This window comes from Amblyraja radiata, chromosome 18 (genome assembly GCF_010909765.2).
Source record: "Amblyraja radiata isolate CabotCenter1 chromosome 18, sAmbRad1.1.pri, whole genome shotgun sequence".
Taxonomy (NCBI): Eukaryota; Metazoa; Chordata; class Chondrichthyes; order Rajiformes; family Rajidae; genus Amblyraja; species Amblyraja radiata.
This window is the reverse complement of record NC_045973.1, coordinates 11,137,467-11,163,959: the sequence shown is the minus strand read 5'-3', so window position 1 is coordinate 11,163,959 and position 26,493 is coordinate 11,137,467. Positions and strand designations below refer to the sequence as shown.

At 39.1% G+C, this 26,493-nt stretch overlaps 1 protein-coding gene across 7 annotated transcripts in view; it reads left to right on the top strand.

Moving 5' to 3' along the window:
• The first annotated feature begins 734 nt into the window (after positions 1 to 734).
• The window catches only part of foxp1 (forkhead box P1), a 486,565-nt gene continuing 460,806 nt past the window's right edge, over positions 735 to 26,493 (top strand). Inside the window, exons 1-2 of one of the 7 annotated variants that reach the window (XM_033036701.1) lie at positions 736 to 1,059; positions 1,204 to 1,251. The gene's annotated coding sequence lies outside the window, so the exon portion shown is untranslated. Of the gene's footprint in view, positions 1,252 to 2,102; positions 2,151 to 26,493 lie in introns of those variants that run through there. The other 6 variants (XM_033036704.1, XM_033036702.1, XM_033036700.1 and 3 more) reach the window with 6 other exon arrangements.

The following is a 26,493-nucleotide window of genomic DNA, read 5'->3' as shown; positions in this document are numbered from 1 at the left end:
CCACGGTGTTGGGAGTTCAGAGCTGATTACACTCGGACAATCATATCAAAGAGCATCTTCCCCATTCATCAAAGGGCTGAAATGACACAACTAGGTGTGCACAACAAACCATTAAACACGCGGTCATGTATTACAAGTTATAAACTTGGCCCTCTATATCTTACCCCTTCCAACTGAACTTTTGTTATTTCTTTCCTTTTTTTTGAGGGGGGGGGTTAAAAATAATAAATAAACAATTGAAAATAGCTGCAGTTACAAAATAAGAGAGAGAAGAAAATAAGGCTCATAGTCATGAGTGGTTCGACACACGTCCAGCGCGCCCTTGTTTTTTTTTAAATACACACACACATATATATATATATAGAGAGAGAGAGAGGGAGAGTCGGTGTAGATAAGAGTAGGTTTGGCAGTCTAAAGATTGACACTTTCCACTTCCTGACAGGGTTGTCCTCCGCCTGAACTTTCACCTCCCGAACCCAGCCGCCTTCATTGGCCAGAGTGTGTACCGTGCCGAGCCGAGCCGAGCGGAGCGCAGCGCAGCCGCCTCTCGGAGCCGCTTCCTTCGCCCAGCTCGCCTGTTAAAAGAAACACACACACATACAGACACACGCACTTTCACTTTAAAAAAAAACCCCAGACACAATCACTTTGACTGGGGCCCGGGCTCAGAATAACACCGTCGGAGGAGGGGGGGGGGTATGTTTATATGGTTTCTCTTTAATTGCTGGTGTACTGCCCACCTTTGCAGCGGTGCGCCCTAAAGGGTCTGAGCTCAGATGCCGGGGCAGCTTTTTTCCCCCCTTAAAGCTCTGCTGCATGTTGTTTACACAGCAGGTGGATATGACGTCAGGGGGCAGCTCGCAGCAAAAAATAACAACATCCAATTCCGCGATTTGTATTCTCTCTCTCTCTCTCTCTCTCCCTCTCTCTCTCTCCCACCCACCCCCCCCTTCCACCTCCACCCCCACCTCCCCAAGACTCATTAAGTTCTGTAGAATAGTCAATAATGAATAGTGGGGTAACGCGCGGCGGCTGCAGAGAGAAGGGATCCCATCAAGTGTGAGTTCAATCCGGCTGCTTAGTATCACCAGGGAGATTTGTGTGTCTGTGCTCCACAACATAGTGCCCGAGCGGAGTAATATATTGTTATTTATTGTGTGCTTGTTGCATGCTTACTCGTACACAATCGCATGTGTGTTGTAGGGTCAAATTATCTTCTGGTCACTCAACAACCTAAAGCTGTATCAACTGGTAAGTTTTCAATTTGATTCCCCTTTTTTTTCTCCTCTCCCTCTCTCTCTCTCTCCCCCCTCCCCTTCCCCTTGCTCGCTTTTAGATTAACTATTTCTGCCTGGCTTTGACTTTGATTTCCTCCAAGCCCCCACGTGCAGTTTGGGATGTTTCTTTTTTTTCTGGTTAAAAACAAATGTTGTTGTTGTTTGTCAAAGTGAGTTTCAACTCGGACATAAACAATTTGCATTAGATACGCGAAAAAAAAGAGGGTGAAATTTAAATAAAAAAGAGAAATAGGCTGGCCGGGGTGCGGGCGGTTTTGTGTCTCAGTTGAAAGCGTTGGCTTGTTTGGCGAAGGGGGTTATTGGCGAGTGCGGTCAGTTTGCCAGGAGTTGTTTTGCGCGAGTTTGCAGAGAAGCAGGAGAATCATCGGCAGTCCGCCGGAGAGCTGACAGGCTACGGATCGAAGAATCCCTTCTCCAGGATCACACCATTCCTGTAGGGGGAAGAGGCACACAGTGAGAACCGCGTGGGAAGGGAGGAGGAGGGGGGGTAGGGGGAACTCCTGAAACTTGTCACTTTTTTCCCCTCTCCTCATCTTGTACTTTAAAAAAAAGACCCGTGCGAGTTTGGCTGGGCATCGCATCAGGGCGATAGCATCGAATTATAATGAAGGTCATTAAAATTATGTGGCAACAACGACTCCACGATTCTCTTCAGTCAGAGTTTGAGCGTTACATACTGCATTGCATTCAGGTTTTTTTTTCGTGTGTCAGATATTTATTGTGTTTTGGGGGGAAGGGTTACCAAGTTATTTGGTACAAGGGGGTTGCATCGTTATCTGCATTGACCAGTGCTTTCAGACTTCTTCGCCACTTTCTTCCAAGTTTTGGCCGCTGAAGCTCCAGTACTTGAAAGTAAGAAGCCCGCACCAAGGCGCAGGCGGTTTTAACTTGCTGTTATGTTTTAAGAAAGTAGTGCTGTCTTGCTGGAGAGTTGTAACGTGTTGTGGTGTATCGGACGGCCTAATGTTGTAGCCGGCTGGGAATGTGACTGGGGTTGGAAGGCTGCAATCATCGCGGCAGCGAGGGGTGAGCGGCAGTACACCCCCCCCCCCCCCCCCCCCCCCCCCCACACACACACACACAGAGTCCCGGTCACAATACCAGACTGTTCTCTTTAAAGAAAGCCCCGACCAGCGCCCTCCCCGCCCCCGCTCGCTCATTCACCACCGTTCACGACCCGGGGCGATGCGAACCGCTGGCTGGTGCATGGGGTGAGATGTGCGGAGCGGAGCGGGGACACTGACCGGCATCGGAATCCCCTACTGCCGGCCGTGTGAAGAGCGCAGAGGGAAGGGTAGTTGTTGGCGAGGGGTTCACGCTTCCTTCCTAACCCCCCATTCTACCAACCCATTGCCTACACTCGCGGGGGAATCTTGTCTATCTATCCTTGTCGCCCCCCCTCGTTACTTTGTAGCTAACTTCTAGTGTTGATGTCAAACTTTGTTGGTGCTGCTGTTATTGCTGAAGAGAGATTGTGGCAGGTAGCTGAACGGTGTAAGGGCTGAACGCTGTGGTTACGCCGGTGGTTGAGACAGATCCTCTGCAAGTCATCCTCACACCCCCTTCCCTTCCCTTCCCTCACACGGGGCTGTCAGACTGGAGAGGCCGCCTCAGGACGCCTCAAGCTACTTGACGTCGGGGCAAGGAGCGCCTCACAACAAACAACAAGACAATACCTCCGTTTCTCTCTCTTAAAACCCCCACCACTAATAAACATACCCGCATTGTCTTAAATGCGGGATTTGTGAAAACTAAAAACATTTTTGATTTTTATTCTCGCTCCCTTCTTTAACGGGAGGGCGGCGAGGCGCGGCGAGAGTTTCTGACTGAGAAAGCTGTCCGTCCGCTGGACTTCGCCGAGACGCGGGGGTTTTAGGCGACTGTCCGGACGGACAATGAGTTGTTTGTGTTTGCCCGCGGAGTTTAAAAAACTGGTAGGAGCAAGGTACCGCCTTTGATTAAATGCAGATTAAGCGCCTCATTAATTGTGTTAGTGGTTTTAAAAAAAAGGTAGCCTGGCTTCCCACACGATACTCCCTCAACCTCGGGTTGTTGTTGTTTGTTAACTTTGGGCATCTCCTGAGTGGGGTGGGGTGGCATTGAGAGTGAAAGGTCTGTTTAATGTGTAGCGAAAGAGGGACACACACACACAATGTGGAATTCAGCCCCCTGCCCGCTTCATCTTGGATTACCAAATGTCTGAGAAAATCGCAGTAAAAGTAAACAGGCAAGCAAGAAGCGAACCTTGACAACCCAGAAGCAACGAAGCATTTGCAGATCAAACAAATGCCTGCGCCGGGGCCGTTGTCCAGGGTTGTCCCGCTTCTCTGAAACCTTTCAACCGTGAGCCCAGGCGGTGGGCTCGTCCCCTCGCCCCTTCCATACACATGCAACTGCACAATAGCTAAACTAAATGATGCAGGACACAATGTGACCCTATCCCCACTCTACTCCCAAAAACACAGTCACTTCACACCGTCCACTGTCCAAAAGCACGTTATTTTTTTGGCATTTGGACCCAACCGTGAGGAATTTTGCACCTAAATGATATATCTTTGTAGTCCACAAAAGATGATTATTAATTAAAACATTTTTGTTTTGTCATACATATGGGCACACAGGCATACAATCAAATGTGTAGATAGATTTCTATGGACAGTATTTGAAGAATTTCATTGTTCCATTTCGATACATATGACAATTAACCACTCTTGACTCTGTTCTGGCAATAGTGGTTGTTACACACACTGGAATTTTCCCCCAGTTTCCAGTTAGGGGCTTGGAGTCCAACAGTCGATGGGAGAATTGTGTGAGACAGTGCAGTAGAAGTGGAAGTTTGTGACCTCTTTGCCAAAGTATGGTTGAATTAAGAATAAACAGTACTTGAACTGAAACAAAATACAGTAGAATACATTGCATAAATTAGACAGGACTACAGCCAAAATTGTAATCCTCAGATGTAATATGTATTCATTGTAGCTCGCAACACATTGGGGCACATTGGGATTTGGCACACTTCTGGATGTAATAGGACTTTGGGGGAACTTTACAAGTCAGTACATTTCATTTTATAGTAAGGGATACTGTCACCAGCTAAGTTTAAAGCTTTGGTTAAAAAAACACACACAGTGGAATAAAGAAATATACAGATCTAAGTATCAATATTGATATCTGCAGACATAGATTTTCCTAAATATTTATTTGAAATAATTGCAGAGACAGCACATCTCAATAAATCTCAATTCTATATATTTAAACCAAACCCATGGAAATATATCGAACTGTAATTTATTTAAGTATATACAGTTTGTTGAATGTGATGTTGCAGAGAGTGTAAACATTTAAAATAAAATAAAAATATTTCCTATTTAGAGTCATTGCTCCAATTGTCTCCATGTCTACTTGCTACATTGTATCATTCTAACTGATACCATTAGTTCAAATAGTTTGATTTATAGAACTGGATAACAGGTATGGAAATTTATAAAGCTGACTGATATTTATTTTTTAAAGGGTGCCTGTAAAGCATTGCTGTATTTAGGTGCACACTAATCTTTCATGCAAATGTCTGAAAAATATTCAATGGTGCTCTTTCAAAGGTTATTTCACTTCTATAAAATTGAATGACAATAAAAAAGAATGCCCTGTTTTCAGGCAGGTTTGGAGTGTGAACACCCATCCGTACCAGTGCCTTCCTTCTTGCGGTAGTTGAGACATTTGCTTTGCACTATTTTGGCTGTTGGTTTGAAACGCAACTTTATGTGATATTTGGAAATAGCATCTGTGTGGTCCAACTAAGTCTTTTTTAGGATGATGCAACTAGTTCAAGCATTTCTCAACTAAAGAAAGCTATCTGGATAGAAGTTTTGCAATCAAGGGGAGGAGATATAACATTTAAATCCTATAGAAAGTACATTGGTTGAGATTTGGACATTTTTTGCTTTATCTAAGATGTTTCCTCTCAACTTGCATTAATGCTAACCATTTGTTGTGAGGAAATAAATTATAGAGCATTATTATTTTTAATTTAATTGTAAAAAGTATTGACTATATTTTAGCATTATTTTGGGTATGGTTGGTTGTATGAACGATAGGAGCAATGTGGCATTTAGGAAAATGCTCACATTTAATTATTACATATTAGAACTTTTTCATTTGACATAGTTTAATAATGATTATAAGAATATCAATATATTAATATTTAACATGCACATTTTGAATATAGATTACATTACTGGGTGCACATTAACAGCTATTTTCCATAAATGGCAAATAGTCAGCATTACAGTAGATTCATACCTGTACATAAATTCACAAAATTGCTGGACAAGCAGTCCATAGCAGAAAAATGTAATTGGCTCATAATGAATAAAGTTGGCATTAGGTATTGGGGAATTAATGATTTTTAAGTATAGTACATTAGCAGAGTGCTGACAGACCTAATTACACATAAAGTAAGATCAAGATATATGGTTTTGTACCTACAGTTCAATATACTTCCCAAAAGCAAACCAAATTCCCCAGAGGACCTTTATATAATGGGATAGCATGATTGGCCTTTGTTCACTAGCAATTAAGTTATGAATAGGTGTTAAGCTATTTCTAAATGTTGATAGTGCTGGTATAATTTTATTCTCGATTCATAACTATCTGAAATAGCTTTTTCAAAAGTTTGATTGTTTGATGGTGAATTATTTCCTATATATTTTGGCACTAAAATATCCTTTTTGTACCATACAGACGGTGTTTAGATGCAGTTGTGAAAATAAATCATTGCTCAATTTGGACTGAGAGAAAGGGTTAATGATGCATGACATCTGCCTGGCAACAACACATTCTTTGAAAACTAACAAGCTTAAATAACTTTATAAGAGCATTCCAATTAAAGTGTCATTTGATCACAATTTTTCTGTGTAATAGTTGTTTTCTGATATCCGATAGCAGTTGTCAAATGATAAGGTGCGTTTTTATTCTTGAGGTCATCGTAACCCTAGACTGACTGATTAATTTATTTGGGTTTCCCAAATGTATCAGAAAGTTAGTTGCAGTAAATATCCACTAATCTATTACTTTTCATTAAAACAATTTATTTTGCACCGTGAGTTCCTGCAGCTGTTGTAAATTCACATTTATTCATCGAAACACAACGTGGAAAAATCTATAGTGAAGGAGGACGAAAGATGGTTTCTTTTTATATATGATGGAGGTGTTGCACAAATTTACTTTAATAGTGAACTAAATCTTCTTGAGGGTTTTAATAAAAAATCTATTATTACAATTAAATATTTAAAATTGTGATTAAAATCTAATTCAACACTGTAAGTTTGAACATAAGTATTTGTAAACACCGTATTTATTACCCAAGGCTTTGCAATAATCAGTTTATGGTAATGAACTACAGCCTTTTTAAAATACATAATTTGAATAGAGAGCAATAACATATTAATGTGGTTGTCATTATCTGTAATTGACAATTGGCCTTAAAATGCAATGTAAACAGTGAGCATCTTTCCTGCATCAATTAAAATTTAAAACGAGAATGAATTTCAATTGTATTCATTTCCCTAAGAGGTTCCATAATTTTGTACAGACTGTTGATAAAGCACACGAACAGCTGTATGGAGATCCAGCGTTAAGGAGCTCTGGAACTTTGTCAAAATCTTACCGTTTTAAGGATGGTTCATTGAAGTAGGTCCAAAATGTTAACACTTTGTTCCTCTGAATGTATTAGAACCGTTATAATAGGTTGGCAAAATTAAAGGGTTTCTTACTTTTTTTACAAAGCACAATGCCTAATATGAAGAAAAAACATAACCTCTTTAAATTTATAGCTTATTAAATGTATTAATTATTCTTCAAACATGTGAAATTGATGTCCAGTTACACTCATGTGAAGAGAGTGGAATTGATATGACTGTGAGGATATAAACGACATGGAAATGAAGTAAATTATTTATTAATTAATAATAGCGATGTTACATTGCCAAAGCACCAGGAGAAAGTACAATTTAAACAGTGTGCACTGATCCTAGATTGCTGGAATGCCTTCACAATAAAGTTTGAAATATATCTGTGAAAAATCCTGCAATTAGACTATCTGCCAACATCGCCTACTCTCTCCATCAACTGAAGACATGGCAGTCGGAATAGTAGAGAGCACCACTGAATTCACAACGAAACGATGATTTTTGATACTGAAAATACACTTGCCTTTTACAAATAGTTAGTTATTCTGTCGAGTCAAAAATAGTCTCTTTTATTGGAACTCAAAGTAGTGAACATTGATGGTTAAATTATCTGTGTCATTACTGTACCAGCAAGCTGGTCACGGCTATGCTGTTGCTTTACAACTATCAGTGGTCTCAGTCAGACACATCAGTGCCAATTTTTAGCCTTGTCATTAGAAAGAGATACATTTGCTTCTAGTTTCAATCCGCATGTTTGCGATACTTTAAAGGAAATAATAATCGACATTGTTGTCAACTAAACGTGAACACACGACTGTTGCAAACACAGCTGCTTAATTGGAATTTTAGAAGCATTGCCGTTTGTCAATGTTATTATTAATTAGGAGAAAATACCTGTATTTAGTAAAAACATATTCTTACCCTTCTTCAAAAGAACTCGAGTAACATTTACTTTTGAATCAAAAATAGAATATTTAGGTAGTGAAACTGAAGAACTCATAATGAATCTTTACCATTATGCTTTGAAACAGGTCACATACATGCATTACACATTTTTCTGGATCTGAAAATGCTTGATGACACTTGTTCTACATTTGCATCACTTTGCAGTAGATAATGTTGTAAATTGTTGAAGACATGCATTACTCCTTAAGCACAATCCTTTATTATTTTACATTTCTATATCATAAGCAACAACTAAATTGCTTAATGATTGGCACCTGAATTTTAAATGGATATATGCCCAGAAAGGATGCTGCAAGCTTGTAATTTGAAGAATACTTTTTACTTGGAAAAATTGTTTAGCGGCAAGCAAAATTTAACTGTTAGTAATATAGAACAAATGGATATAGTTACCCTTAACAATGCATTTAGCTATTTTAAAGCTCATTTAAATTCACACCAGTGAATTATTTTTAGTTCAAGGATTTAGGGCACAGGACAGAGAACACTGCAGCATAGGAACAGCCCTTTGGTCCATGATGTCTGCGCTGAACACGATGCCAAATTGAAATAAACTCTCATACAGTTGTCATGGTAAATTACTTCCCCTGAAAAAGCATTGTGATGAATTGTGTTGTAACTAATTTTATTGATCTTGGTTGTCAAAAATTACTTAATACATAAAACATTTTTTTGTGGTGAAGATTAAGACTTTCAGATTGAAATTCAGATTGGCACAATGGTTTTGCTATGAATCTTCCAACGGGCTCTTAAAAAATGTAGGATCGGAGTGGTTTGATTTCCTTTCAGAGATATCCTAATAACTCTTCTGGGAACTATTAATTTAGACTATTCTGAGTCTTGAGAACATTTGAACAGGCTTTCTATTTTGTTCTGAGGCAGACTCCACTCATCTGCTCTCATGGACACTAATGACCCTTGGTCACATAGTTTGACATTAGTTTAGGTAGACAAAAGTGCTGGAGAAACTCAGCGGGTGCAGCAGCATCTATGGAACAAAGGAAATAGGCAACGTTTCGGGCCGAAACCCTTCTTCATTGGTTTGGACTCTGCACAGCACTTGGGACGTAGCAGATTTTTAATCCCCATATGTGTAAATAATTGCTTTTTATTAGATCTTACTAATCATTTAAGACTGAGGTGCATGTTCTTTATAAAAAATAATCTCCATTCTAAAACACAAATTCAGTTTCAGCCATTCCAAGCAAACTTTCTTTCCAAGTTTACTCTTCTTTCTTAATTTGCTAGGGTATGGTTTTATTGACAATAATAGCCCGCTGTTTGTGGCTGACATCGTGGAAGCTTTGACTGCATATTGGCAGTATCTCCAATTGCGAGTGGAGGGAAAAATCCAAGCTCAATCTCAGCGGTGCTGTTGGTAACAAGTTTCTTCCCTCACTAATCCAGAGGCACTGAGTCCAATTGTCACATTTCATTGATACTCCTGATTAGGTAAATTAATAAAGCTCAGACTGAGGGCTTGAGTCCTTACTATCTGCAAGACTTGGTTACTTATGCCCCTGTCCCACTTAGGAAACCTGAACGGAAACCTCTGGAGATTTTGCGCCCCACCAAAGGTTTCCGTGCAGTTCCCGGAGGTTGCAGGTGGTTGCCGGAGGTTGCAGGATGTGGAAGCAGGTAGGGAGACTGACAAAAACCTCCGGGAACCGCACGGAAACCTTGGGTGGGGCGCAAAGTCTCCAGAGGTTTCCGTTCAGGTTTCCTAAGTGGGACAGGGGCATTACTGTTGAGATACAATGCGCAAATAAGTCCATCGGCCCACCAAGTCCGAGCTGACCAGTGATCCCCGCACATTAACACTATCCTCCACACACTAGGGACAATTTACATTTATAAAACCTGTAGGTCTTTGGAGTGTGGGAAAAAAATCGAAGATCTCGGAGAAAACCCTCACGGTCACGGGGAGAACGTATAAACTCTGTACAGACAGGCAACTGTAGTCGGGATTGAACCCGGCCGCTGTGCCACTGTGTGAATGATCAAGAAAACCCATATAAATGACTTTAACACAGATTGTATTTGCAATCATTTTGCCGGCAGGTTGCTTTTATTATAATGTTTCCTTTGGAAAAATCAATTTGTGGGACAGTGCAGCTTATTAACAATGCTACTTGCATTTGTGTAATGCATTAGCTTTTGCCACATTGTCTCTTACAAAGTTACCTGCTGGTCGTAGGTTGTTAATTCGACAAGCCCGGTATCTGATAGATGTCTGTCCAGAACAAATGTGCACAATTGGCTTAAACCTCAGTATATGGACAACCTGCATTTTGGACTGTGATAAATAAATAAAGAAACCAGGATGCAATTTTAGATTATATCATTCATGATAATCAGTCAAAGAGTGTATTGAGTTCTGGAACAACAAATCCAATTACACATACATAACAAAATGTAGCATTACTGTATACCAAATGAGATGCCATCATTCAGTTGCAATATCTATTTTATTGCCAGAATACATCACATTCCCTACTTCTAGTTGCAAGGTGTTTTTTTTAATTCTGCCAGGAAATGTCTTCACTAAATCAAAATGTGTACTAGGAGCCCAGCAATTTGGCTTTACTAAAAATAGGCAGATTCACAAGATGCAGTAGTACGTCAACAAAGTACTGAGTTTAATTATTTGAAGTTGTACTTGAAAAGGTGGCAAAAAAACCTTTAAAATGGTACTGCTGTAACCGTTGAAAGGAATTGTCAACTGAATGCATGCAGTAAGCAACATAATTGTCAACTTCACAGAAGTGCAGCATTGTGAATGATAAATATGCAAAACCTTTGAGTGCACATAGTAAGTTGCCCATTTTTTACTTTCAAGAGGATGTCATGTTGAATATAGAAATGGCAATTTAATATGTGTTTATTGGTCACCTTTCAAGATTCACTTAGCTTTGCAATATCCCATTAAATGATGACTGGGCCTTGTAATACCAAGCTGGAATAGAATCATTAAAATATTCTTGAAAAATAGGAAGTTTGGAGAGCAAGGGATTAATGGAAGGATATTGGAAATTAAAGATATCAAATGGGGTAGACAATATTGAATGTTTCAATATTGGTGGATGTGGGGTTTAGGTCGCGGTGATTATTCTGTGCGTACTTTAATGTGAATTATTGTGCAATTAAGTGTTAATGGAGCGATCACCAACCTTCACCAGAGACATAAAATTGTTTTGGAGATTAAGCAGATCTTAATGTACATAACTCGTGGCAACATTTGAAAAGAGTATTATGTTACAGCTCGCTTCTAAGATGCCATAGTAGAAGGAATAAAGAAGTTCGTAAAGTGTTTTTGAAGAAAGTGAGGAACTTGAATTTGGCGTAATTTGGGAACGTGATTGCTGAAAAAATATGTCAGAGGAAAATGTTTCACTTATCAAAAGCACTTTCTGAATTCTTAAAACATATGCTATTGATCAAAAGGTTATCAGTTACATTTCTGCAGGTCTTCACTGTGATAATGTAGTATAATTTCATAAATATGATAGATTAGGTGCCACAATGACATAGAGCGAGACAGTTTCAATCCTGACCTCAGGGTTTGCACATTCTCCTTGTCACCGCATGGTTTGCTCTGACTGCTCTGCTTTCCTCCCACATCACAAAGGCATTCTAATTGGTAGGTTGGTTGGGAACCATACATTTTAGTTTAGTTTAGTTTGGAGATACAGCACAGAAACATGCCCTTCAGCCAACTGAGTCCGCGCCGACCAGTGATCCCCGCACACTAACACTACCCCACGCACACTCGGGGCAATTTACAATGATACCAAGTCAATTAACCTACAAACCTGTACTCCTTTGGAGTGTGGGAGGAAACTGGAGAACCCGGAGAAAAACCACGCAGCTCACGGTGAGAAAGTACAAATTCCATACAGAGAGCATCCATAGTTACGATCGAACCCAGGGCTCTGGCGCTGTCAGGCAGCAACTCTACCGCTGTACCACCATGCCGCCCAGAGTTTATCTCCAGGCTTGGTGGGTGGCAGGGAAACAGTGGGGGTGAGGGTGGGGGTGGAGGGGGGGGGGGGAGTTGATGGACATGCGAGAGGGTATAGGTTACTGGAAAACAATTTGGAAAATTGGAATGGGGTATTGCTCTGTGAGAGGGCACAGGCTTGATGGCCAGATGGGCCTCTTCCCTGTCATAAGATAAGACATGAGGTTTTATTGTGAATTGGTGTGGATCAACAGGTTTGTTAAAATGAATCATATCTGCTGATATTTTACTTATAGCATGAATTGCTTATAGTTCACCCTTTCTCCCTGTACGAGCATCTAAATTGTTGAAGAATGAAAGATATTTGAAAATAATGACATGTACAACTTACTACTACCTCTGAATGAGGAAATATTGACTGCTGCTTCTGGAAGTTCAGAAATACTTGTATCCTTTGTTCTCTTAATACTTGCGGCGATTTTCAAATTCATTATTTTTAAGAATCACTTACAATTTTTTTTTTTAAAGTTATCTCGTTTTGCTTATTCTTGTATTTTATATGAATGGAAGAATGAATGAATGAATCAGTTTGTTGGCCAAGTATTCACATACAAGGAATTTGCTTTGGTGCTCAGCTCACAAGTGACAACATGACATACAGTGACAGATAGGAATGACATATAAAACATAAAAGACCCAATAATGGAAAGATTTGCAACATCTTATCCCATTGCAGACACAGAGAGGAGATTCTTACATCGTCAACTGTGACAATTTAAGGTCCTATCTGAATTTTTCATCTTCACTAAATATATCAAAGTTTGAAAGATCTGCTCAACTGTACAAAGTAACATATTCATAAAGGCCTGATTGTAAACCTGAGTTTGGAAGTCATTTCTGGTACAAAGTAGGTATTCAAATGCAATTTTACGTGTCTAAGTTAAAAAAAATCCACATTGCTAACACATGATTCTTGTTAAGGACTATTCAATATCATTTTTGAAATCTTTCTGCCCTGTTTCATGCATTTGTGATGTGAAGGTGCACAAGGGCTATTTATATAAATAATTACTGTATCACATATATGCTGGGGTTTTTTGCAAGGTGAATTGTCACTGTCAGCAGGGACCAATTCTGGATCTTCTGAGAACAGTTTTCATGGAAGCCATTGAAACATATTGGACATTCCATTGCAGCATTGTCTAATTTGTACATGCTATGTCCATTAAGTTCTGTGGATAGCAAATTAGCAGTATTAGTAGGTTATAGTTGAAGTCTTCAAATTGGCCATTCTACCATGTATTATAGTAATTACTTATTTCAAACATAACATTACCCAGTGAATCAGAGGTGTGGTGGGATGTAAGGTCGACAGCATCCCATGCCACAACAAAGTAAATTCACTAAGAAAAGTGAAACCATTTGAAGAAAAGAGTAAATAGAAATGACAAGAACTTGTAATAAAAGCAAGTCAAGTGTGCTTAATTGTTCCAAAACGTAACAATGAAATTCTTACTTGCAACAGCACAACAGGTTTGTAAACACATTACCCAATGGATTAACAAAAAAGTTCAATAAATAAAAAATTCCCAATATAGTGCAAAAACAAAACAAAAGCCCAAAGTCCCTAGTGTAATGAAGACAATTTGTACTTTCAGTAATTGCAGAGTTCCTTTTGCAAAAAACACAGTGAGTTGAGAATAGTTGCAGTCAAAGACAATCTCAGAAACATGTTCATGCATCTTGATTTTAAGTCTGGAGAAGGATTCAGACCCGAAGCGTTATCTCCATTTCCCTCCACATATACTGCCTGGTCTGCTGAGTTCCACCAGCACGTTGTCTTTTGCATTGCGCAAGAACGGATAGTTGCTTTAAAAATAAATAATCTTCCAAAGCTGGCGTTCAAGGATTGGATGCTGGGGCCTCTCCCAGCAAGGTTGCCTGTTTATTCCACAGGCATGCTGATAGTCTTAAGTCACTAATACAAACCAGTCACATTCCAAGTGTGATCCAGTATTGAACATTCACAGCTTTTGCTGCTAAGACATGCATATTGATTTGTGTACCCTCGGCCAAACAGAAACAATAGCATATTTAAGTTCTCTGTAGGGGCGATGAACAAGTACAATTTGTTCTGGCTGCCTAATCCTTAGCTAACATCACAGTTTTGGTGTCATTTATTGTTAGAAGATGCTGGACCATGAAGATTTTTGAACAACTTCAGGTTATTCCTTTCATCATCAGACTGGAAGAAGACTTAAAAAACAGATTTTTTTGAAAGGGATGGTAGTCTGTCAGAATTCAAGCCTAATTAGTAAGCTGCAAAAATTTAGATTTTAATGTAAATACAAATCCTATCTTGGCTTGGTTGTATTGAAATAAATCCCATGTTATTGAAGGCTTGCTGATGTACTTTAGAGAACTTTCAAATACAGTATCAGAAACAAACACAATTATACAAAAATGTGCCACAGCAAAATCTCCTCATGGTATGCCTACATTGAAGAAGTTCCCACTGATGGGAGTTCTACAACAACCTTTCTCACTGCTCCCCCTCTGCAATTCCTACTGCTCTCTGACTCAACGACCACATTTCAATCCGGTAGACAAAAATGCTGGAGAAACTCAGCGGGTGAGGCAGCATCTATGGAGCGAAGGAATAGGCAACGTTTCGGGTCGAGACCCTTCTTCAGATTGATGTGGGGGGTGGGAAAAAGAAAGGAAGAGGCGGAGACATTGTATACATTTATACATTGTATACATTTCAATCCAGACTCGCTACCACAGCCTTTATTTTTTTTTCGATTGCTGGCCTTTTCTCACCGCCATTTACTCCCCCCCAACCTTCCCCACCTCTATCTTTCAGTTCGAATAAGGGTTCCGGCCCAAATTGTCACCAATTGTCACCAAATTCCTTTTCTCCAGAGATCCTCCCTGACCCGCTGAGTTTCTCCAGCATTTTGTGTCAATCTTCATAATTATGGCATTGTTGTAGCAACTGTACCTTTTCTACTTGCTCAGTATACATGAAAAAAATCTAGCTCCTTGGATCCCACATGATCTAACCTTCCAGAAGAGCCTACCAAATGCCGTGCTTAAACCCATTTAGACAACTTCCACAGCTTTGCCCTCATCAACCTTTATAGTTCTTCAAAAAGCTAATCAGATTTGTAAGACACGATCTCCCATGCACAAAAACCATGCTGACTATCCCTAATGAGCCCCTCCTTGTCTATCCAAATGCATATGTATGATATCCTCTCCAGTAACTTGCCTACGACAGATGTTAGGCTCACTGGTGTATAGGCTTTCTCTTACAACCCTTCGAACAACATTAGGCACTTTACGGATTTTATTAATTCTGTGTGGGATTTTTTTTTGCCATTCTAAATGGCCATAGTGCAAAGATTGCCTGTATTCAACGATGCAAATTACTCATTATGTCAATTTTAAAATATCCTGGGTATGGTTGTGATATAATACAATTCAAGGCTTTCTTAAGTTAAATTTATACATTGTTAAATTGAGGTATGAATGTTCAATAGAAAACATGAACACAGTGAAGATAGTAATTTTTTTTTGCTCTTTGTTACTTTATTTCTATTCTTTAGTTCCCATTTTAGTCATTTACCAATCTCTGTGCAAAAAAAAAAAATCAATTGCTGGAGTATGCAATTTATTCTCACATCTCTGGAAATGTTGCTTTTGAACTAGCTGCAGTAAGTTGTATGAAACCTATTGTACCCTGTGTTTCGCGGAGTAAAAGTTAAGGAACTGTTTCCTGCCTCCTTGCTAATTATGTCTCATTTTGAAACATCCCATTTTAGTTTAGTTGAGAGATACAGCGCAGAAACAGGCCCTTCGGCCCACCGAGACCACGCCGGCCAGCGATTTCCACATATAAACACTATCCCACACACACACACACACGCACGCACACACACGTGAGAGGGCAACGCTGGATGCTGTGAGCGCTATAAGGCAACAGCTCTACCACAGTGCCTCCGTGCCACCCTTACTTTGTAACTTTGTATAAGGATACCAAAGTGAAGAGCATGTGTTTCAATACTTAGTCGATTCATACATTACACCATCAGGACCGACAATTAAACATGTGTATATTTTCATCGTCTTTTTCCACTTCTTCAGTAATCCCAACAACTACTCTGTAAGATCAATTCCAGTGAACACTTCAGGGCAAGGCTGTGGTACTACTCTTATATCTGATCAGTATGGAAAGGCTCAACGTGCTATTCGGACTGTTGAAACCATTATAAGAAGCACAAATTTATGTTGTCCAAGTGAATTATTTACCAGCTGAACTGATCTTTGAGACAACTTTTAAGTTGAATGTCGCTGTTCAGAATCCAAAGATCCACTGCATGACGCATTTCTGAAGAAATGGAAGGACTTTTGCCTTGGAGTACATGTAATATTGTGCCAATACAGATAAACAGCTGCATCCAACGTCTCAAGAATCGACGTGAATTGTTAAGTTAAAATGAATATCCAATTACATCATTCTTCTAATTGTTCTGCTGAAGGCAGTGAATCTTGCTCGGATGTGTTTCAGGGGCTTGGGCAACCCTACAAAGCTTCATCCATGAGCATATGTAAAGTGATAAGCAATTATTTTATTCACATCTTTACAGTTGTATTCTGGTTGAAATCAGCAATGACTTTGGATGTGGTCCAAGCTAATTTAATATCCTTTTCTCCTCTCCAAAGCCCTGCGTCACTGAAACCATTTGTAAATAAATTGTGTAGGAAGGAACTGCAGATGCTGGTTTACACCAAAGATCAACACAAAAAGATGGACAACAAAAAGCCCAGGAATTAGAAGGTTAACCTATGATGAGCGTTTGTCGACACTGGGCCTGCACTCACTGGAGTTTAGAAGAATGAGGGGAGACCACATTGAAACATACAGGTGTGAAAGGTGTGGATAGAGTGGATGTGGAGAGGTTATTTCCACTAGTGGGAGAGTCTAGGACTAGAGGTCATAGCCTCAGAATTAAAGGACGATCTTTTAGGAAGGAGATGAGAAATTTCTTTAGTCAGAAGGTGATGTATCTGTGGAATTCTTTGCCACTGAAGGCTGTGGAGGCCAAGTCAGAGAATATTTTTAAGGCAGAGATAAATATATTCTTGATTAGTACAGGTGTCTGAGGTTATGGGGAGAAGGCAGGAGAATGGGGTTAGGAGGGAGAGATAGATCAGCCATGATTGAATGGCAGAGTAGACTTGATGGGCCAAACGGCCTATTCACTTATGACAAGATGTCAGACAAATAAATTATTTGCGGTTTGCCCATTTGACTTGGTATATATCACCAATCAAATAACTCGGTATGTTTTGGGGATATTTATATTATTCTGAATTAAACTGCGTTATAATAGAGATTTTTCTGCAACTTCTTACATTGTATTCTACAATTTGCAGTTTGGAAAGAATTAGGACAATACAAGCAACAGATTGGTATTCCCAGCCAGAGTGGGGAATATTGAGTAATTTTCCTATCAATAAAGTCTGGTGACTTAACTGGTGTAGGCTTTAGCAGTTGATTTAATATTCATTATTTCTCTGTAACAGTTCACCACTTACCTCATTTTTCTGGAAAAAAAGTACCCTGCTTTGATTCAGAAGAGTTATTGGAAATTCAGTCATGAGGTCTGTTTCCTTTGCACTTTAAGCCCACTCTGTTTTATTTGTGAATGGACTTTGTTTACTGGGCACAAGATGGCTGCAATCTTGTTCCCCACCCTGCTGCCTTCAGCTGAAGGCTGCTCCAGTGTTTCTTATCTGTTAAGTTAGGCATGAGTTAGTTAGTTAGTTTAATTTATTGTTATGTGTAAAGAGGCACAATGAAAAGTTTTTCTTGTTGCGTGCTATCCAGTCAGCGGAAAGACTATACAAAATTGCAATCAAGCCATCCACAGTGTACAGGTACATGATAAAGGGAATAACAGATGAGGTTTAAAAGAATGCAGCAATTGTAATGAATGATTGCAGATCCACTTCTGGGAGCAGCATGCATAGAGTCACCTGGCTTGGGTGCTATCCTCTGATATTGGTTAAGATTGGCTCACAAATGGATAACAATTACCTATTTTAATTAGTGTAATAACCCTAAAAATTCTTGTGCAACCCATTGTGTGTGATAGATGTAGGAGGATGCCATGGGTGTATCATCTACGCATTGGTGGACTTTAAACAACATTTAGTGATAAGAGCAGAATTAGGCCATTTGGCCCATCAAGTCTACTCTGCCATTCAATCATGGCTGATCTATGGCTCAACAGAATGGGTTTCATGCTCATTTTTTGGTAACAAAAAGAGGCAGCCCAGGAATTAGTCCAGAGGCTTAAAGGCACAATGGTTCAGAATATCATCCAGTCAGAGACCTAATTTGCCCCTATGAAATAGTCAGGGTTAGGGCAGGAATATTAGAATTGAATCAAGCTTTGGTCTCATTTGGAAGGCTGGGATGGTGGGAGTTTGGGAAATATAGATTCAAGGCCAAGGGTTTGGATGAGAAGCCCAGGATAACTTCCAGCGATTGACCAACAATTGGGTGGGAGTGTCCAGAATTTGGATCAAGGATTGAGAATGGAAAAGAGAAACTGCGATGGTTATGGTCGGGGATCAAAAATGCCATTTGGATTGCAAAATGGGGTCCAAGAGAGACCAGCAGGATGGGGGTTAAGGCCAGATTGCTGACTTTCTGAGGTTGGGAGGGTCAGGAATAGTTGGGTATGCAGGGGAGTGTTGGAAGTTCCAGAGTATGAGCATGGGCCTCAAATAGTGATGTTGGGTGGGGTGGTCATTCCAGAGACAACTTAGTTCAAGTTACCCTGCTATACTTCCAAAGGAATTATATCATCACAAACACCTGAAAATTTAATTTTTCAATTACATAATGAATGAATTGTTATCGGATTAAATTTCCAGGTCACAAGCTCTGCTTTAGGTCTCATCCCCCTCAGCTCATTATCAGTTTCGGAAGTCATTCCAGGTTTATTGATTTATAAAAAAACATTTGCTGCACTTTAATGCTTCAGGTTGTTCTTTTGTTTAAACCTTACATTAGGCAATGCCATACAACTCCCCAACATGTAAAATGGAGAATAACCTTTCTTGAGCAGTTTCCTAAAAACTACAATACATAAACATTCAGTTTCATTTAGGCGAAGCAAAAAAAGATGTGTTTCTAATATCAAAGATAGTAAATTACATTTTACCTAAGAAAAATGCAGGCTGTTTCTAAAAGTACATTTACTACATTTTCTTAATCTGTCTCATAATTTGTATGCATATGTATATATATATATGTGTGTATATGTATACGACTGACATTGCAAGCATATTTCTAATACAACTGGGCATTCACAATCAGCATATAAATTATATATATATATATATATATATATATTAGAAACCTCCAATATTAGTATATTTTCAGACTTCATTATTGTATGAGCTTCATGACCATATGTGCACAGATAATGGCCCTGTTAGTCTGTTCCTACAGTATGACAATTCATTGAAGATGGAGGAGGTTCGTCAGATGTAACTGTCAGCTTGAAATTCATTTAGAGTTCACACTGTACTGCTTCTGAATCATTGTTGGCATGAAACCTACCTATGAATGGGGTGACTTTGAAACCAAGAATTTGAAGAATTTTTTACTCCACATCAAAAATAAACTTTTGTGGATATGAAGTTAGTTCTGTCAGATTGACAGTGTAAATAGGATATAAGTCAGGAGAACAAGCTTTGAAGGTGTTTCGGTGCCCTTTCTCCAGCATGTCACCAAAAGACTGCAATCATTCAAGCACTACCTACTGCGTGTTATTAGAATACAGAGCTCTGTGTCAGTATGCAGCAGATGTGGCAGTCACACTTGTGTATCAGTGACCCAGCAGCAACCTGAAATGCAGGGCTTCTCTTTCAAGGTGTAGTCTAAATACATGTGGAAATATATTAACTGAGTGAATATATTTTGCTGACTTTCACTTACTCTGTAATGCGATTTTGTTTTGAATTGGAAAAGGCAGCAGAAAGTATTATTTCTACGCTTAAATTGAACCCTCCAGAATATGTTACTTATTGTGAACTTGAGGGATTCATATCTTGATAATGGTATGATACATTGTGGTTCAGCTCTGTGTCTGTGTGTGTGCCCGATACAAAGGATGTCATAGAGACCAACAGTGGCCTTTGACTTAATGCTCTCGCGAATGTGGGCCGAATGAAACCCACTTCAAAATAGATATTGGTTTTAAAAAAGGATGTGAAGTTATGGTGGTCTGAAAGGCGTTGTTCACAAATGAGTGACCTGGTTAGAATGAAATCACAGCTATCACGTCACTGTGAATCCATTGTCTTGTTATATTGCTGCTTATGTTCCAACCTCCAAAAGGCTACTTGGAAGACACAATAGAAATAATGAAACTGATTGCGTTTTAGTGTTTTACAGGCACAATAGTAGGTGGATGTGTAACAGTGAGTAAATGATGCAGTTTATTTCTTCACATTACCATTCATTCCAGCCTGATGCAGGAATGGTGCCAGATTTAAATAAGTGGTACCCAGATGGTATTCTTACGCCTCTGACTTTTCGCAGAATCTGTGAGGGAATAACTATGCTGCCACAATTGCTACGACACGTTGTAGGTCAATTGGGGGGAATGCCTGTTGCTTCTGCGTTTTGCATATGTAAATCTGTTCTGTTCTGTCATTTCAATAAATACAAGAAGCTGCTTTTTCTGGGGACTGCGAATGAATTTGGAATGTAGCCCAGTTAATGAGGAGTTAGTGAAGGTGTTGTGGTTTATGAAATACAGCCACAGCTTGCTTATTCGGCGCAAACACATTGCTTCCTGGATGCTCTCATTTTCTGTCCCCATGCATGCACGCTGCTCAAGTTGTATTGAGGAAGTCACTTTGATAGGCTGCTTCTTAAGTGGCAGAGACCAGGGTGGGTTAACCATAGAAGTGTGTGCAAAGAAAATCGTTATACGTGGGGTAGAGTGAAAAACAACATTTTGTCCAGGCTGTCTGTGTGCCTGCCACACTTCTGCACTCCTGATCTCATCAGCTGCAGATGTGGCTCACAGCCGTCTCAGTGAAGTTGTGAACTATGTCGTCTGTGGAGTTTAACAACCAACATCTGCTGCAACAGTCTGATGGAAACTGCAATGTGGAAATGATTTTTAAGGAAGGGGAATGAGGTCTTAGATCAAGTAGTCCAGCGTGCTTTGTCATTCCCCACATTTAACAGATTTGTCCAGGAACCTATTGCATCATGCTCAGTTATTACTGAATACAAGTTTTCGCTTTGAACGTCTAATAAAGCACATAAAACTTGCATTCCATTTTGAGTAGAATTCTCAATATGTTACATTTTATCTGAGTGTTCTGATGTCACAATTCTGAAGGTTGCTCTGATTAGAAAAACACTTAACGCATATTTTTTTTGCTGGATGTCCTTTCCTTTTAAACTTGTTCATATTTCAGATTTTCCACTTGTGACCAAATAACCTGTAATGTCTATGCTATGCATTCAAACAATCTTTTCCTTGTATTACTGTATTTCAGCCCATTTTTCAAATAGCAGTATTTCCAAGTTTTCCATTATATTAATAACACACCAGTAAACTTCAGAGGACATTCAGAGTCTCTGAAGATTCAACATCTAAAAGTGTTTTTTGGTGTGTGAATGATGTGCATGTTTTTTGCTGATAAATTACAGGAACAATTTTTTATGTTTGCAGATTATGAAAGTGGACATTTTGAAACATAAAAGATATGTTGTAGAATTCAGTATCAAAATGAAAGAAAAAAACGAATAACAGTTGTATTGACTGATCCATTAAATGTTTCTCATTATCTGCTAAGCTCATTCTTTCTAACAGTTTAATGTTTAAGCTATTATACCAATGCAAGAAATGCATTGTGATTTTAAGTAAGATTTGAGTGTCAGGGAAATTACAGGCTTGCTTTTACTGTATGTGTTGGATTGAAAACAATGGAGGAGATAAGATGTTTAATTTTAGTAACACATTAGAACCGTGTCTGATGGTGCTTGGCATACTTTGTTCAACGTTATCACGCAGGTGATAAAGGGCCCCACTATTTTACTGTTCAACCTAAAAAATGCAAAAATTAAATGACTTGATTCTCTTTTAGTGCAACGTACCACTGGTATGCAAATAATGTTTGGATAGACCGTAAAAGGAATATTACTTACTTGAAGTAAAATTATGCTGCTCAACTTCCTGTATTCTCTTTGAATACTTTTCCTTTTGTACAGTGAATAAACATCAGTACTTGAATTTTCTGTGGTTTGTTTCATTTTGGCTCTGCACTACTTTTTATATTTCTGCATATTCCTCTTGCAAACTGGATAAGAATTACCATGATTTAACAGTGTGTGAGCTCCTATGAATGTTTTGGGGTAGATTTTGCATTTGAATACAGGTTCGATTTGCCCATGTTTGGTGTCATAATGCATTGTTGTGCTTTCATTTCACAAATACAAAATGTAGTTAAAAGTTTGTCACCAGCTTTTGAAACTGCAAATTATCACATTCCACTAGACCACTATAATTTGAACAGTTTCTGTCAGCTGGTTCATTCTCCCTGCATGCTTATGTTTAAAATTGTTCAGCTAAAATGCAAATCAACTTTGTTGATATTTGTCATTCATTCTATTTTGACATACATCTTAGGGGATAAAAACTTATCCGCCTTAGCATAAAACATCTAAAGAACATTTTGCACCTTGTTGATAATGCAATAATTTTGTGGCCAGAAAAATAAATGAAAAGCAAAGGTTCAATATGAGGAAACAATTCTGACATTCACTAGCCTTCTATAAAAGAGGACCAAGAAAAAAGCTATTCAAAGATGTATGTGCAAGGCTATTTATAAAACACCAGGGGATTTTCCTATGCATTTAGGTAGTGGATTAGCTTGGGCAACTGATAAATATGTTAGTAGGCAGTGTTATAATAATTAACCTGTATTTATCTGTTGTAAAATTAATGATGTGCTTGCCTTCTGTATAGATATTTTAACTGGTGGGATGTTCTTTGAAGTTAATTGGTATTGTTAAAAATGTTTGATCAATTGGAATTAAAACAAATAAAAAGTAATCAAGCTACTCCAACATTAAATATTTTTTAAATTCATTAAAAGGTTCAGATGACAATAATCATGAATACTTTTGTCACTTTACCCAGATGCAGCAAAGAATATAGAACTTCCCCCTTCCTCTTCCAGGAATACAGACTCACTGGATTACAGTTGAACAGTGGGTGGGTCTAAATGACACAGTTAGAGATCCTAAAAGCGTGATTTGTTGTTGAATTATCATGAGTATCTTCCAAAGAAAATTCAATATTTACACTTATCAATTCAGGCATTTTACTGCATGGGTGAGAATAATCAAGAACTGGATGCCCAGGATTATCTTAACCTCCAGGGTACAGAGTCGTTGTATTTAAAGTTACCAGCTGAGGTGAACAGCTAATTAAATATGGCATCTTTCTGCTTGGTAACAGTTACAGTTGAGCGACTGCAATGACACCCATGTAATGTCTACATCAACGTCTCCTGAAGGTAAATCATGTGTTGCCATTCGTTTTATTGAACGTGTTGTTTTTGACTGGTGTCTCAACAGTGAGTATAGTAGCTGGTTTGTAACTACCATCCCATGTTAACACAAATCATATAGCAAGTTTTGCCCCCTCTCCTACCACCATGGAAATAAATAACCCTCAACCCTAAGGGACTGCCTAAGAAGAAGTAGAAAAAGAAAATAGTGGTTGTCAATAAGCTATTCAGCTACAGCAACAATTGCAAAGAAGTCTTAACCAAGGCCATGGCTTTGTAGATTTCACGGGAAAATGGATGGAATTATGGAAGTCAAACCCCAGAACATTGGCAACAATCCCAGAGTCTCATTTTTGGATTCCCGTGCAATAAAAATAGAATTTGACTTATTTGGTCACCGTAAACCACCATGCCTAATTCTAAACAGATGTACTTTAAGAATGTGATCCCAAAACGTTGCTCAATATCTTGGAATTTCATGCATTAGAAGTTGACTTAAACACCATCAGTGTAAATCAGTGGCCTTCATCCTAATTGATTCTTTTTAGATGTCCCCTCTCCAGCCAATCATCATTGGCCCGTTGAAAGGTGCATGGCTCTGACAATCCTCTTCATCTTACAGATATGGGTGCTGGTAAACAATATTAATAGTTTGGTTGTATGTCTGAAATTAGCTAGTTCAGCACAGGAGATGGATGAAATCCTGCATCCCCCTGATCAGGAATAGGATCGTAAATTACAGAATCCATTAATCATCAAGACATTAAGGGGAAAAAAAATCCAATAGATTTTTATTCTTTAGCAGAATCAGGAATGTGCATTAAGTGTATGATGGTATTTTGACATTAAAATTATATCATGGTGAAAGTCATTACAAACATGCGATCTAACAGTCTAGAGTCACAAGTGTTTAATTGTCAAATGTACCAAGAATGGAACAATGACATTCTCATTTGCTGTAACTTTACAGGCACATTAACTCAACAACAAATAAATATCCAATAAACAATAATACAATAAAATATCGGTTATATTAGGTAATCAGAGCACAATAGTGCAAGCTGAAGTATGCAGCGTTCCCTATCAAAAATCTTGTAAAGAAAGATCAGGTTCCCGAGATAATAATAATAATAATAATACATTTTATTTATGGGCGCCTTTCAAGAGTCTCAAGGACACCTTACAAAAATTGAGCATGTAGAGGAAAAACATGTAAGGGGAATGAAATAAATAGTAGAGACATGACTAGTACACAAAGTAAAGACAGAATTCAATACAAAACACAGTATGAGGCAATTAATGCACAGATGAAAAGGGACGGGGACGTGGGGCTAAGGATAGGCAGAGGTGAAGAGATGGGTCTTGAGGCGGGACTGGAAGATGGTGAGGGACACGGAATTGCGGATCAGTTGGGGGAGGGAGTTCCAGAGCCTGGGAGCTGCCCTGGAGAAGGCTCTGTCCCCAAAACTGCGGAGGTTAGACTTGTGGATGGAGAGGAGACCGGCTGATGTGGATCTGAGGGACCGTGAGATGAACTCTGAATAACAATTCTCTTGTTTTACTGGAGTGTGTTATGGAGAGGAATCACTTTTCTTCTTTCAGGGGTTTTGTATGTTTTGTGGGACAGGAGAGAATTGACAAACTTTCAATTTTTCTTTGAAGAAATTCAAGTCGACAATGGCACTAGAGCAGTGGTAATTTATTTAATTTTTCAAGAAGTATTTGCTAAGTTGGTGCATAATAGTCAAATGAATCAAATCAAGGCTCTACTGAAATGAAGGATGGTGAACCATTGAGTAGAAATTTGGAGGAAAGATTCCAATCTTCAACAATGGTCATTTGTGTACAAGGTGGGGAGGGTGCAGGGCGCATACTAGAATCATAATCAGATAGAACTGGTAAGTCGATGACCCATTTGGGCTGCTTGAGGTCCTCATCATCACAAAAAACAGTTTTCAGTCAGTTTGATTCAGTCCATATGATATCATGAGATGGCTGGATGCATTGGACATAGCAAATGCTGTTCTGAAGCACCTGCATCCTATATTTATGCGTTCCTTTAACCACCCACTTCCTTCACAGTGACATTACTGGTAACTCCACGATCACGTGGAATTTTGCCCAGGTACGTCCTGTTCACAAACGAGAGGATAATCCAGTTGTATAAGAAGGAACTGCAGATGCTGGAATACACCATATATAGACATAAAATGTTGGAGTAATTTGGCAGGTCAGGCATCATCTCTGAGAAAAAAAAGAATAGGTGACCTTTCGGGTCGAGGCCCGAAAAAAACACCTATTCTTTTTGTCCAGAGATGCTCCCTGATCCGCTGAGTTACTCCACCATTTTGTGTCTATCTTCAGGATAATCCAGTTCATTGCTGGCCAATTAAATTACTCCCAGTCATCAGCAAAGTTTTTTTTGACACCACTGTCTACCAGCACTTACCAATAATCTACCCACCAATTCTAGTTCAGTTTTGTTAAGGAGCATCAATTTCAGATCTAGTCTAGGTCCAAAGAACTGACTTCTGGAGATGAAGGGAGAGTTACTATCTTTGACATCAAGGCAGCATTTGATTGAGCGTAGCATCAAGGAGCCCTGGAACAATTGATGCCAGTAGACATTAAGGGAGAGTAGTCATGCTTCAGTAGTCATGTTTCACACAAAGACTGATGGTTGTGGTTCATCAATGATCTCGTAATGTAAGAACCGGGGTGTTCTTTGGTAATTGCACCGTTTATTATCCCTTTGTTAATGATATTATCATCACTGGATCTACATTCTGGGTCCCCCTCACAATCAGAATTGTGAGTGCATTTCTTGGAAGAAGTGTAACGGTTCAAGAAGATGGCTTACCACAACCTTCTCTGGAGCAATTACAGTGCTGATATTGCCAGTGTTACACCAATCCTGAAAAATGGATAATACAAAAAGAAAACCCAGTCCACCTGTTGGCGGACT